This window comes from Cupressus sempervirens, chromosome 6, assembly GCF_028749045.1.
Source record: "Cupressus sempervirens isolate cs-2001-9-10 chromosome 6, ASM2874904v1, whole genome shotgun sequence".
Taxonomy (NCBI): domain Eukaryota; kingdom Viridiplantae; phylum Streptophyta; class Pinopsida; order Cupressales; family Cupressaceae; genus Cupressus; species Cupressus sempervirens.
This window is the reverse complement of record NC_143123.1, coordinates 176,338,474-176,354,734: the sequence shown is the minus strand read 5'-3', so window position 1 is coordinate 176,354,734 and position 16,261 is coordinate 176,338,474.

Here is a 16,261-nt window from a genome sequence, read left to right as displayed (position 1 = left end):
TCTTATGTGTGAGGATGTGCACCATGTAGTGTGAGAAAGTGCTTGGTCAAATAGCCAAGACACCCAACACTAGTGCTAGGTTTTACACAAGAAAGTGCCAAAGGCCATGCAAAGAAACCCAACACACCACATGAGATCTTGCATCCTCGCGTGAGAAAGTATAGTTTCACATGAGATCCCAAGACAACATGCCAAAAATTTAAAAGGTAAAAAGAAAAGGGCTAAATTTTCTCGACACCAGTGAGTACTAAATCCTCAATTTGATGTATAAACACTCAAACACAATACTGAAAGATAGAAACAACATCTAACCATCTAACAAGTAGAAAAGGGAAAGTAAAAAAGGTAACATCTCACTGTACATAAAACAACATCACAATGTGCAGAACAACAAAACTTATTAATATACGGTTCCTCCAAACCATAATAGCATCATAAGACCATCGTGGGCCCTAGCCATCTCCACACATAATATCCCAAGCTATCAATCATATCTTTGGTACTATCATATAAGGACGTCACTACTAAAACATGCTACAACATAAGCATAAGGAAATCTAACATGCTAAAAGTAAAGCATAAGATAATCCTACAAAACTAGATAACATCATCTATCATATGCCTATCATCTTAATAAGGAAATCCACCAATAACTAACATCATCTAAACATGATATACAAGCATTCCAATGAAAGCATAGATCAAAAGAAAGCATACTCTAGAACCTAAAGCACGAAGTGAAAACGTCCAACAATTGTCACACTAGGACAAAAGACCATCTATGTACACCTATCCCCAGTAGTAGTATATGTAGCTATGCCTCCCAACCATGTGGAACCCATAGGTCCACTCCTACCATGCTGATGGAGATAATGATCCAATCGTAAACACACAAAAAGAAAATGTCCATGGCTCACACACACGCTAGACAGTATGATGACTAAAACCAAGACATAGACAATGCATAACTATAGGTCCTACTTAGACACTCAATGTGCTACTAACTAGGTGCTGACATCATGGAGAGTTGCTTGGCATCGACAACCCCAAGCTCAGATTGTGAATATTCAAATCCCTCAATAGGAGTTATATTACCACCTAGTGTTTTATTTAGTTATCACTTATATAAAGCTCCCTCTTCCAACCTATGGCCCCATCATCACCAAGCTATGAGATAGAATCCCCCTCCATATGATACTTTACCCTATCCATGCTCATCTAATGATGAGTTCCCAGAGGTATGTAAGTTCCCAACATAACCCCAATGATAATAAGTTTTGGAAGTACCATGGAAGATTGGGCCTGGCAAGTCACCTGAAAAATGTACGCACATGTACTCATGTGTGGTACACCACCATCATGAAGATCATAACACAAGGACTAGATGAGAACATAATTATAAATTCATTCAACCAAAAATAGACTCAAGAGGATAGATGTGACATGCATACCAATGCAACATAATAGTGGAACAGAGGTCCATCTGACATCTAAATGGATAATCTACATTCACAACCAAACTCATGCCAAGAAAACCCAAGAAAACAAGATAGCATGCAAAATAAGGTAAAAACCCTAAAAAAATAGAAAACTTTGAAATTAAAACCCATTTGGTCTTTGGATACAAAAACCCCCCAAAAATCCAATAATATTTGGGTTCGAACACCATATGCAAAAATGACCAGCATAAGCTGTGAAACCCCAAACTCCCATCCCAAAAATAGGGAAAATGTTCATACCCAAGCAACTCGGTAGAAAAAAAATAATAAAACATTGGGGAACACTAGTTCTCAACCTTCTAACAAATAGCTACAAAAAATAGAACCTAAAATGAAACTAAAACAAGAAAACTAGAAAGTGCTACCTGACAGTAAAAGGGGTAGAAACCAAAATCAACCTGGTAAAATAAATAACCCATTGATATTGTTGAATGTGATGGAAAAGTGAGATCTCTCCAAGCTAGATCCAATGAGACCGATCTCATGAAATCCCATGCTCACAAGTCTCAGATCGAATAGAAATCCAATCCTTTAGGAAGAGGATTTTAGAAAAGCTCTCCAATTTCAAATTTGTAAAATTGAAAGGTTAGAAAAAAAATCCCTTTTTCAATAATTATTCCCTTTTTGAGTGAATAGTCAATTAAGGAAAATAGCTAGTTATACTAGGTAGACTCTAAATCAACCCAAATGAAAAGAGGTTATTCCTCATAATGCGAATTCACCTAAGGGAATGTTGGCAAAAATTAAATTCAAGAAGATTTAAAGCTCAAAAAACCAAAATCAAAGAAGATCACTTAACAACTTTTATGGCAATGCAAACCTCTAAATGCATAGACACACTCACTAGTCCAATCTCATCACTTAGGTCCTATTGGAGCTCACAAGGTCAGCCTCTAGTGCTATAGGATATGAATGGGCTCCAAAGTAAGTTGCCCTTCCTCTACCTGCAAAGCATCCCAATCAAGAACATGGGCCACATTCAGAATATACTACCTCAAAATAGAAACATGAAAAATATCATGGATGTACAATAGGCTAGGTGGAAACACTAGTTGATAAGAAACAAGACCAATCCTCTTGAGGATCTCAAATGGTCTAACAAAATGTGGTGCCAACTTAGAGACTTTTTCGTAATGTGTGTTGCTCTCCCTCATACACACTCACAAAAACACCCTTTCACCAATAGAAAAATGATGATCCAACTTATGGGCACATGCATACTTCTTCTCCCTATCCTAAGCAATAACTAAACATTCTCTAATGAAAATAGTCTACTGCTCCATGTCATGAAGCATCTCTGGACCCAAAAGAAGTTGGTCCTCTAAGCAATCCCAACTCAAAGGGGTACAGCATGGTCTACCATACAAGGCCTGAAAAGGTGACATGCCAAGAGAACTATGATACCCATTTTTGTATACAAACTCAACAAGGTACAAATAGTCCTCCCACTTCACCTGCCTATCCATAACATTCATGCAAAGCATATCCTCCAGAACCTGATTCACTCTCTCAGTTTGACCATCAATCTTTATGTGATAAGTCAAACTAAAATTGAGTTGCATGCCCAACACATGCTAGAGAGACATCCATAGTGCAGAAACAAACACTAGATCTCTATCCAAAATAATTTGATGAGGGATCCCAAGAAAATGAACAATATCCTCCAAAAAAAATGCACTATAGAAAATAATGATTTGCTTCTAAATAAACCAAGGTATGAAGATCACCTGACATGGGTACATGAATACACCCCAAGTGTCCTAGTAGTCCATCAAAATCAAGCATATAACCTAAAAACATCCCCTCAAGGGTACGTCCAGACTTGATCTCCACCCTCACCTCCCAATACCAAGTGTCACTAGGAAAAGCCTCTAAGATATGGTCTCACAAATGCACTCCAAATGACAATACTAATACCTCATGTTGCCTCCTACTCAGGGCATCAAGGATGACATTCTCCTTCCCTTTAATGTAATGAACATCAAATTCATACTCACATGAGAACTCCATCCAATGATATTGTCATGCATTCAGGTATGTCTAAGATATATTGCAAGCTTCTATGAGCACTATGCAACTGAAACCTATGTCGCAAAAAGAAATGTCTCCATCAAAAAAGAGCATACACTATGGCCATGAGTTCCAAATCATGAGTGGGGAAGTTAAGCTCATGGTCCTTGAGTTTCTTAGACTCATATGCAATCACTCGACCATCCCATACCAACACCACACCTACACCTTCCAACAAAGCATTTGTGCAAACTATGAAATTAGCTACAAGATTAGGCACTACAAGGACTAGTACACTAATACTCCTTAAGAGCATTAAATTTTTCTTTTAACGAGTCTAACCAAATATACTTCTTCCCTTTCCATTGAAGAGAAGTGATGGGATGAGCTACTCGTGAGAAATCCTTCACGAAGTGACGGTACTAACCAGCCAATCCCATGAAACTATGAACTTCTAAGACATTAGTGGATACCATCCAATCCATGATAGCACAAATTTTCTCTAGATCCACTGCAATTCCATCACCACAGATGATGTGTCCCAAATACTTCACCTCTAACTAGAAGAACCCACATTTACTCAAGTTGGCATACAATAGATGGTCTCTCAAGCACTACAATACCTAATGTAAATTACTTCATGCTCCTCAACAGTCTTCAAATAGATAAATATGTCATCCAAGAATATAATGACACACTGATCAAGGTACGTGCAAAATACTCCATTCATCAAACTCATAAACATTGATGGTACATTAGTTAACCCAAAGGGTACAACTATGAACTCATAATGCCCATACCATGTAGGAAAAGTTGTTTGATGAATGTTAGCCTCCTGAATATGAAGTTGATGGTATCCTAACTTTAGATCAATTTTTTAGAACACTAATATTGCCTTCATTTGATTAAACAAGTCATCTATCTACTACAAAGGATAACGGTTCTTCGCCATCACCCTATTCGACTACTAATAGTCAATGCACAAATGCAAAGAACCATCCTTCTTCTTCACACAGATGACTAGTTCACCCCAAGAGGATACACTAGGATTATATGGTCCTTAGACAATAATTCCTCCAATTATAATTCAAGCTCACTCAACTCCTAAGTAGGCATGTGGTAAGGAGCTCATGAAATCGGCTCCACTCTTCATACAAGATCAATCTAAAAGTCAATGTCACGTTGTGGTGGCATGCCTACAATCTCATCAAGAAACACATCAGCGTACTCATGAAGGAGTGGGTGATCATCAAGTGTCACTATATGGCTCTTGGATCTCCTTGAGAACACTAACAAACACAAGGAATACACTCTGCTTTAGCTGATTAGCTAAGATCATCCAAAGTAAGACCTGGTCTTAAGACTCCCAAAAGTTTTCCCTACCCACCTGTGTCATCAACACATTGTACTATTACAGTGGAAATTGATTTTCACCTAATGGGTGGCTAGCCAATCCATGCCCAACACAATGGCATATGATCCTAGAGGCAAGATATGAAGATCCACTATGGTGATGAAGGTACCCAAATTCAAAATACAACCACTAACTAATGAGTTTGTAGCCACCTTGGAACCTATGGCTAACTCAAACTACCACCTATCAACTGGATGCACTACCATTAGCCCACATCATTGAACAAGATATGGTGAAATGAAAGAATCAAAAGCACCCAAGTCAAATAACACTAAAGAGGAAATGCCATGCAACATACCTGTAGCCTCGACTATTGCACCTTAATGATCCACTTGATGATTTTCAACCACCACAAAGACTCTGTGATTCCTACTGGCATCTCCTACAATAGGTTCAGATCTATTTGTGCCCTTACCAAATCCTGAAGAAGGTTTAGTGGAGCACTCAAAATATTTATGGCCAGGTTGGCCACAAGAATAACAATTTCCTACAAAGTTGGAACCTGTTCAGTGACCAGCCTAGGTAGCACTAGGATAAGGTGTACTACCCCTACTAGAATTATGTTGAACACTCTAATGAGGATGAACCTACTAAGATTTCTATCCTTGGTTCTAGTTATCTTCCTTCTTTACTAAGGTACCAAAAGATTTTCCACTCTTTCCCCAAAACCTCTTCTTACCCTTAGCATGATAACCACCTTAAGAGGGTTCTGATTGGGCTTAACCCTTTCTTGATGACTAGGTAAACTATGCATCTAGCCCTAAATTCCTTACACTTTGGTTTTGAGAACCAGATCTACTACTAAAACCTCTAGCCATATTTTTCTGTACAATATGTGCCTTCTCAATAGCAAGAACAAGAGTCCTACATTGATGCATATGGACTTCCCCAATGAGGATTAAATCATTTTTGTTGTAACAATAATATTACCTAAGCTCAAATAACCAAATTTTATACTGATCCACTATCATTTTCCCTTGTCGGATCGCATGGAACTCATCAGCACATGCCTCTCTACACTAAGGAGATAAGAATCTCTCTCAGGACCTCTCCTCAAAGATCTCCTAGGTGAGATATGCAATGCTGATCTAGAGCTTTTGACTCTCAATATTCCACCATACAAATGTGTGGTCCCTCATCTGCATAATCACACAATGTGCCTTCAAATTGGTTCCATATGGGTACATGGTAAAGTACTACTCCATGTCTTATAACCAAGTTTCTGCCTTGAGGCAACCTCCCTTACCATCGTACAATGGTGGTTTGGATTGATGAAGAGACTTCATGATATCCAACTGGATGGAATCTTCATTATTGTGCTCCCTACCACCCCAATGATGCATTCTACCACCTAGAGGAGTAAGAGAACATTCACATTCACATTCCTCCTCTCTATGCTATGAGTGATGGGAATCCCCATGATGGGACCCCTCCTAGTTATGATCCTGTCAACATTCCTCTACACGAGGGCCCAACCAAGAAAGAATCTCCTAAAGTACTGGCATCAGTTCCCCCATGCTATTTGATTAGCATTATTACCTTGTTCGCCTTCTCCTTCATGATGTGCCTCTTCCTAGTGTTCTTCATCATGGTTACCACTACAAGTACCACCCCACCCACTAAGTCTACATGCAAGAGGCATCACTATGGGAACAACAAGACAATGTGAGAACAAATGGGTCATGAGAATAAGATTAAAAACCATGAACTAACATGATATCAAATAATCAAACATTATATAACAATACATGGAAAAAAACAAACCCATAGTGGAAGCATAATATAGAAATCCAAATGTTGCAACATGGGCCCTGATACCAAATGTAATGTCCCACCTGGACATCCTTGGAACAAGGATGAAATACAATCCAAGATATTTATTTTTCACAAGTATGAGTACATAAGAAAACATCATACATGGAAGACTTAACCACAATCCCAGCAACCAATGAATCTTCAAATGCCACTACCCGAAATGACACACACTCAACCAAAAATTGGAATCCAAAATGACAACCATACAAAGAATATAAGATCTATTAGAGCATGATATTTTAAGTAAGCCCAAAGGGCACTCGAATTGACAAAAATTGATCCCCAAAAATTAGTGGAGATGCCCCCTATTTTTTACACGAGGACCATAGACTGATAGGTTTTCGCCCAAAGATGTGCAACATGCCTTGTGAGGAAGTTCCTTCTACATTATAATGTGCACCATGTGGTGCAAGAAAGTGCTTTGCCAAATAACTAAGGCAACCAACACTAGTGTTGGATTTCGTGCAAGAAAGTACCAAAGGTTGTCGAAGAAACCCAACACACCACATGAGATCTTGCATCCCCGTGCAAGAAAACATGGTTTCCCAATACAACACACTAGAAAATGAAAAGGTAAAAATCTAAGGGATAAATTTTCTCCACATTAGGGAGTACTGGATCCTTAATTTAAGGCATAAGCACTCAAACACAATACTAAAAGATGGAAACAACATTTAACCATCTAACAAGTAGAAAAGATAAAGTATAGAAGGTAACATCATAGTGTACATAAAACAACATCACAATTTGTAGAACAATAAAACTAAGTATGTGGTTCCTCCCAACCATAATAACATCATAATACCATTGTAGCCTCTAGCCATCCCCTATGCATAACATCGCAAGCTACCGATTAGATCGTTGATACTATCATATAAGGATGTCACTACTAAAACATGCTACAACATAAGCATAAAGAAATCTAACATGCTAAAGTAAACCATAAGATAATACTACAAAATCAAATAACATCATCTATCATATGCTAATCATGATAATAAGGAAATGCATCAATAACTAGCATCATCTAAATATGATATATAAGCATTCCAATGAAAGCATAAATTTCAAGAAAGCATACTTTGAAACCCAAAGCACTAAGTGAAATCATCCAGCAATTGTCACACTAGGAAAAAAGACCATCTCTATAAACCAATCCCTAGTAGTAGTATAGGTAGCTATGCCTTCCAACCACGTGGCACCTATAGGTCCACTCCTGCCATGTTGATGGAGATAATGATCCAACAACAAACACACAAAAAGAAAACATCTATGGCTAACACACATGCTAGATAGTATGATGACTGAAACCAAGACATAGACAATGCATAACTATAGGTCCTAGTCAAACACTCAATGGGCTACTAAGTAGGGACTGACATCATGGAGAGTCATTTGGCATTGACAAGCACAAGCTTGGATCATGCAAATTCAATTCCTTCAATGGAAGGCTCAAGCACAGAACATTTTTTATTATCTTAAGTTTTATTACCACCCAACGTTTTATTTAGTTATCACTTATATAAAGCTCCCTCTACCAACTTGTCATCCCATAATGGCTAGGTTATGAGATAAAAGCCCCCTCCATATGCTACTACCCTACCCATGCTCATCCAACGATCATAACTTCATACATATTCCCAACCCAACCCCAATGATCATAACTTCTAGAAGTACCACAAAAGATCAGGCCTCGTAAGTCACCTAAAAAATGTACACACACATACTCATGTGTGGTGCACCACCATCACAAAGATCATAACACAGGGACTAGATGAGAACACAATTAGAAAGTCACTCAACAAAAAATACACTCAAGAGGATGAATGTGGTATGCATCCCAATGCAACATAAAAGTGCAGCAAAGGTTTGACCGACATCCGAATGGATAATCTAGGCCTATAAAGCATAAAGAGACAACAATGAAGTAAATAACCATACCATAAAATCCATCACATAACATGATCATAAAATATGTCAAAATACCAGATAATCAAATATTGTCATAGACCTAACGTCATCTCAAAATGGCATCAACACGTAAATATGATAAACTGAACAGCATAGCACTATAGCATCTATGATACTAAATCAAAGTATAACATTCTACCCTCAAGTCATCTCAAGGTACATATAATAAGAGTATCAAGTATCTCTCGAATCAAAATGGACAAGGTATGGATTTCAAACACAAGAGGCACTACAGAAGTAGTATTTATTTTCTAGTACTTTTTTGGATGCAAATAAACATTTTATAGTGGTCAAAGTTAAGATTTTATCCCAGGCTAACTATTGGTACATTGTGAATGTGTACACACCTAATAATAAGAATTCTTGAAAAAATTATTGGGACTCTCTATCCAAGATTAAGAGTGTTGATTATTATGGAAGATGGTTATTTTGGGGGGATTTTAATGTTCCTCTTTATGAACATGAAAAAAAAGGTGGGAATGCTAGTCAACTATAAGGAAGACTAGATTTTATGGACTTTATAAATAATGAGAGCTTAATGGACTTAGAACTTCAAGGGATTCATTTTACTTGCAATAATAAAAGAGTTTGAAATGATTGTATCCAAGCTATATTGGATAGAGTCCTTATATCTCTTGATTGGACTAAAGATTTTGTGTGTAACCTTAAGGCTATTTAGAAGATTTCTTCTAACCACTTTCCTCTTTTATTTATGGAGGAGACTATTCAAGCTAGGAAGAATTTCCCATTTAAATTTGAAAAAACGTGGATGTAGCATCCATAGCTTGAGGATCGGTCGGAAAAATGGTGGAATATTAATATTGAAGGAACAACTTTATTCAGGGTTGCTTCTAAACTTAGAAATGTCAAAAAGAAAGTTAGAGAATGGAATAAAAGATACTTTTGGAATATTTTTGAAAGTAAATCAAATATTAAATATGATCTTAAAGTTATTCAAGATAGAATTCAGTAGGAGCGACACTCGACGGACTTGGTGAAGGAAGTAAATGAAAATTTGGTGGAGTACCATGATGTTATTTCTAAAGAAGAGATCTATTGGAGATAGAGGTCCAAATCCATTTGGCTAATTGAAGGAGATAGAAATATGAAATTTTTTCATTTTTCTACTTTGAAACACAAAGAAAAAAATCATATATCCAGTCTCACTAAAGGAAGACACAAAATTACTAATGAAAAGTATATTTGTAATGAAATGGTTTCCTTTTTTCCTTCCTTCTTGTATTCTAACCTTGATATTGATGAAACTAAATAGTTTGAGTTGATTGATACAATTCCGTCTTTGGTCACCTCTAAGCAAAATAAAATGTTGTGCACTATTCCCAAGGGAGAAGAAATTTTCAAAGTTGTGTGTTTGTTTGAAGGAGATAAGTCACTAGGGTCGAATAGTTTCCCTATGATTTTCTTTCAAAAAGAGTGGAAATGAGTTGGTAAAGATATCTGTGATGTTTTCAAAGAATTATTTTGGGCAAAAAGAATGTTGAAGGAAATTAATTCTAGCTTCCTTTATCTTATTCCAAAGAAGATTGGAGTCAATTCACTAGATCAGTTCAGACCTATTAGTCTATGCAACTCAATTTATAAAATCATTTCAAAATTCCTTACTTTTGAACTTTCTTCCTAATTTGATTTTTGATCAATAGAATACTTTTATTCTTGGTAGACAAATTCTTAACTCTATTATTTTAGTTCATGGAAATATCCATTATCTATCTCTTTCTAACAATCAAGATTTTATTATGAAAGTTGATATAGCTGAAGCTTATGATAGAGTTGAATGGACTTTTCTTCATAAGATTTTACTTTCCTTTGGCTTTAATAAGAAGGTGATTAAGCTAATTATATAGATGGTTTCTACCACCTTTTTTGTTGTGTTAGTCAATGGGAGATCCTTGGATTTTTTTTAAACCTTCCAGGGGGTTGAGGTAGGGTGATCCTTTATCTCTGATTCTCTTTACTATTATGGTTGATTGTTTGGGTAGATATATTGGGAAGTTGGTTTCAAAAAGGGAAATTCAAGGTTTGAGACCTTCTTCTCATCCTCTTATTGTTCTCATGAATAATTTGTGGATGATACCATTTTTTAGGTAAAGATGATGTAAGGGAGACTAGAAACCTAAAAAAAGCTCTTAATCTTTATTCCTCTACCTCTAGGTAGCCGATTAATTGGAACAAGAGCTCTCTATTTTTTATTAACACTCTTGATTTCAAACAAAGGAAGATTGCTAATATTCTTGGTTGTTCTATAGGATCTCTTTTGTGTACCTATCTTGGTTTACCCTTGGGGCTTAGTTGTTCAGATACTTTTTGGGTGGATCTTGTTAAGAAATTCAATAAGAAACTTGTAGGGTGGAAAGGTACTATGTTGAGTCAAGTTGGTAAAGTTACTCTTCTCAAAGCTTGTCTTCAAAGTATTCCTACTTATTCTTTGAGCCTATTTAGGATCCCAGCTAAATTTGATGATGCTACTGATAAAATTCAAAGGAATTTTTTATGGTCTGAAACTAAGGAAAAGAAGAGAATGACCTTGATTGCTTGGGAAAAGATATGTAGACCCAAGATGGAAGGTGGGTTAGGTATTAGATCTATTAGAAGTATGAATAATGATTTATTAGCAAAACAAGGATGGAGAGTTTATCATGACAATAAGGAATGGAGTTCCATTTGGAAACATAAGTACCTTTATGAGGCTCCTTCTATTTTTTATTTTCTATTCTACCCTAATATTCCTTCATCTTTTGCTATTTGGAATGTGGTCCAATGACCTAAACATATTTTGAATACTCTTAGATCATCTTTTGATTGAGGATTTTGAGGATATGACTTTTATAGAAATTTGGAAACAAACTTATGATGATTTTATCGAAAATTAGTGGATTAACAATGAATGGGTTAATATTATTGATATTAATCATGATTTTTCCAGCATCCAGTTGGAATGCTTATAGCCTTTATCCACAAAATGAGGATATTATGGTATGGAGGATTGAACCTAGAGGATGTTTCAAGGTTTCCTCTATATTTAGATCTAAGGATAAGGAAAATTCTCCACTGTGGGCTAAAGCTTGGCTCAAAGGTCTTATTCTTAAAATCAATATCTTTTTTTTGACAATGCTCCAAAATAAAATTTTAACACTAGATAATTTGCAAAAAAGATGGGTCTATTTGTTTATTAGATGTTGCCTTTGCAAGTTGGAATTAGATGATACAAATCACCTCTTTCTAAATTGTAGGTTCAACTAGAATATTTTTAGTTATCTCCTTCACTATTAGAATATAGATTGGGTCTAGCCTAATAACATTGACCAATTTCAGAGTTGTATATGTCCTTCAAAGGATATTGATATTGGTTTTCTCTAGAAGATATCTCTTTCCCATCTCTGCTGGGGTATCTTTTGAAAGATGAGAACAATAGAACTTTCAGAAATAAGGAAACTCTTTATTGGGTTTTGGGTCAATATATTATTAGAGCTATCAAAGAGAATTTCAAATCTTAGAGAAAAATATTTGATGAAACACAAACAAGTAATCCTATGAATGGTAAAGGTACAAAAATCAAACAAGATGATCAGAGATAGTCTGTGAAGTGGAGATCTCCACCTTTGGGACGGGTTAAAAATAATTTTGATGGTTTAGCTAAAGGGAATCCTGGAAAAGAAGGATGTGGCAGTGTGATGGAAATAAAATACCTTATTAAAATGTTTGATAGTATTTTTATCACTCATATTTTTCATGAAAGTAATAAATCCACTAACTAGATTGCCAATCAAGCAATCTATAGGGAAATAAAGATGAGTTGGCAACATGACTTAAGAAAGGAATGTGAGCTGATGAAAATTGTTAATTATGATATGACACATGCTATCAAAGGAAAGATCATACATGATTGAGGAATTTATGACAACAAGTGATGGGTTTATATTGGATCATTTGTGTATCCCACGGCGGTACCATAATGCATTTATGGAATGTACTTGGCACGTATGCAAGGTTAAAAGTTTCTTGGAAATTAAATACACTTTATTTTTCTTATTGGTTATTATTTCTAAAAATAGTTGTAGGAGTAGAGTCGAATACAAGATGAGAGAGGAACCTAGAAAGAAAGAGCCAAACAATTGCAAGGAATGGAAGGTGAATATAGCTATTTGGGATATTCTACAAAAAGGGAAAGTTACGGTGTACATTGAAAAACTTCATGGGTATAAGCCCCACATTATAGAATATTTTTTCAAAAACTAAATTGAAGATGGGGTTAAAATGCATGGGGTTACTGTGAAACTGTCTGAGGATTTTATTGCAGATATTATGAGTCTTCCAATGGAGGGACTTAAATTCAGTAAGAAGACCAGCATTTTGAATTATGCCTTCAAGAAATTCCAAAAAGCGATGAAGAGGAGAAAAATTTGGAGAAGAGTGGTGACTTCTATGACTCGAGCCGCCAGATCAAGGTCATTTGGAGGGAGGTTTTATTGTGCATTTGTGAGTGTTTCATCCTTAATGGTAGATCTAAGAGGGTACATAAGTTGCATTTTGTGTTTTGAATCACTTTCAATAAAAATATAGAGTATCTTTCCTATTTTATTTGAAATACTCTTTGATTCAAAGTCTCCAGGCCCATAGGTAGAAGGAGTCATGTCACATGCTCCATGAGGGGTTAATTTTACTTATTGAAAAGTATTGTAAAAATAATGTTGTTAAACCATCTCCAGTTGTGGAGAAGAAGTAGAAATCAATGGTAATGACCCTCACTCAAAGAAAATTAAGTTTAAAAGAGAGGAAAGAATTAGTGATAGTAAGGGTGCCAAAAAGGGAAACAAAAGGGATATTAAGAAGAAAATTGTGGAGGAAATTATAGAGTCTAAAAATTCTACTGAAGATGATGATAAAATAGAAATTGGGGACCACAGTTTGAATTTGGATGGTTACTCTAGGAGTAGAGGCATGTCTACTGGCAATATGGATGATAGTAAAGATAGAAAAATTGAGTCTAATGCAAGGTTAGAAGCTTTAGGGGATGAAGAGGGGAAACAAAGTGCTCACCCCTCTATTAGTAAAAGGATTTCTAGTGAGGATAAAATGAATATGGATAATAAAAAGAACTATGAGGGTAAATCCCTTATTATGAAAGAGCATAGCCTAAGGAAGGAAAATAAAGAGGAGATGAATCAGAAGCATGATGCAAACATATAAATCTAGGTCAATGTGGAGGAGAACAAGGATGCTACTATTAACTCTGTGAATAGGGCTAATGACAGGTGTAAGGATGATCCTCATCAGGAAAATTTATCTTTCCTTCATAGTGCTAAGCTTAAAGCCAACGCTTCTCTTCAAGGTGATTTTTGGATTTACAATGAGATTATGATGCTTAAGAAGAAAGATGGGGATATGTAGAAACAACTAGAATAAGAACATGTTATGAGAGCCCATCTAGAAAGACAAGTTGGTAATATTCTTGGAAAACTTAAGGAGTATGTGTTGGAACTCCATCAATTAATTAAGGGTAGTGAGGATAGGATGTAGCTTGTGACCTCTAGTTTATGTGTTGTGGTAGCCAATTTGGGAAAGAAAAGAAATTAGGAGATTATGTCTCCAAATACTATTCGGGTGAAGAGTCCAAGTGGGCAAAGCAAGAGCACTAGGAAGAGTTTAAAGAAAAAGGGTATTGAGGCTCCTCAGGCTCCTATTTCTATCATGACTAATATTATCCAAAGCACTGCGAAGGCAATCAAGGAGGTAGTGAAGATCATTAAAGAGTTTTTGTTGGTGTTGATTGAGGTTGCTGGTGTGTTGGCTGCTAGTCTGGACTATTTTATTGGTTATGTGTTTTTTATTTCTTGTTTTTTGTTTAAAATTAGGTTATAGGTCCTTGTAAAAATTGGGTTTTTTTCTTTTACTCTTGAGGTTTCAGGTCCTTGAAAAACCTAGTTTTTTTAATGTTTTTTGCTAAACTTTAGGCTTCAGGTCCTTGTAAAACCTAGTGGTGCTTAATTATGATCTTTAACTTTTGTTAAAGGCTTTTGAGTCCCTTCAAAACTTGTTTTTTCCTTAATTTAAATAATAGTTACCAAAGCTATATCTTCTATTACTTCATATTTCTTAACCAATTCAAGCTCATTAACTTTATCATCACAATCATTCAAGAATATTTTCGTGCTTTCTTTAAATTCTTCTTCTTCATTAGAAATTGAACTCTTAATAGATTTTCTTACTCTGTTAGGACATCTTGACAAAAAATGATCAAATTCTTTGTATTTCCAACAAAAAAAAAATCCATACACTCTAGATTTGTTTCCATAAGAAGATCAATACCTTCCTTGATCTTCTTGTCTTCTTTGGATCTAAATCTATCTTTACTTGTACTTGTATTCTTTTGTATCCAAAAAAAAGGATTATGGATCAAGAAACTCAATGTTTAGATCATTGAATCCTATTAGGATCCTAAGACTCTTGGTGTGTTTTATGAGTCATTACATCCTATTAGAATCCTAAGGGTTTCAAATGTCCAAGTTGTTAAGTCCTAGGAGGCAATAGTTGAAAATTTTCTTTTTGTAATAATTTTTGCTGACATTTTTTGCAAAAAGATGAAACTTGTCTTGTAACTATTCTAACCATCAAAATATAGGTTGTAAAGGATGTATTTAGATCCTAGCACCCTCAAGAAAGTCAGAGGTGTGATGTGGTGTATGTCCAAGCAGTTTTGCATAAGGAATAAATAAATTTTCTAAGCATTTCTTGGTTGTATGAAACTGTAAGGATTCAGAGATCAAATCCAATTTCATGAATTACAAGGTTTTAGTCTTGGTTCCATTTCACTTGATTTCATCATGATTGGTTAAGTTTAAAACAAGTTATAGTTGGAGCCCACTGCCTAGTTTGTGCTCATTTCCCCATTGTCAATCCCTAGAATCACTAAGAGGGTGTTAGTGTAAATAATTTATTATTAATACACCTTACTTAAGTTTACATAGGTTAAATGCATTTTCATATAGACACCTAGGAGTATGCATAGTTATATGAGTTGTATTGTTGACAACACAAGATTTTGCATATTTATCTGAGTTGTCATGTAGACAACACAGTTGTTTGTACTCTAATTGAGCACATGGTGTCTACAACATTTGTTTATGAGATACACCTATGTAAGCATATCCTCTCATCATTGTACAAACTCATGTGCTCAATGGAGGATAATCCACTCTTGGTGGACATGTGCTTAGTCATAAGACTTATCACTTTGCTCACTCCTAGTCATTCTAGATGCCTTTTTATACACACACTTCTAGTGTGTATGTACACATGATATTCTCATTATTGTTATTATGATCATCCATTATTATTTCATATTGTGCTAGTGCTTGAGCTTCTTGATCTTGGTGTTATTTTTCCTAAGGAAAATTCTTACATGGTATTAGAGCTAAGGAAGCTTCATTTACATAGCCATTGGAGACCACTTTTGCTTCACCTCTCAAAGGGCCACAATTCAAATCCAAAGTATCTGCAATTATTTGGAGCATCTAGAGCCAAAGCAGACCTC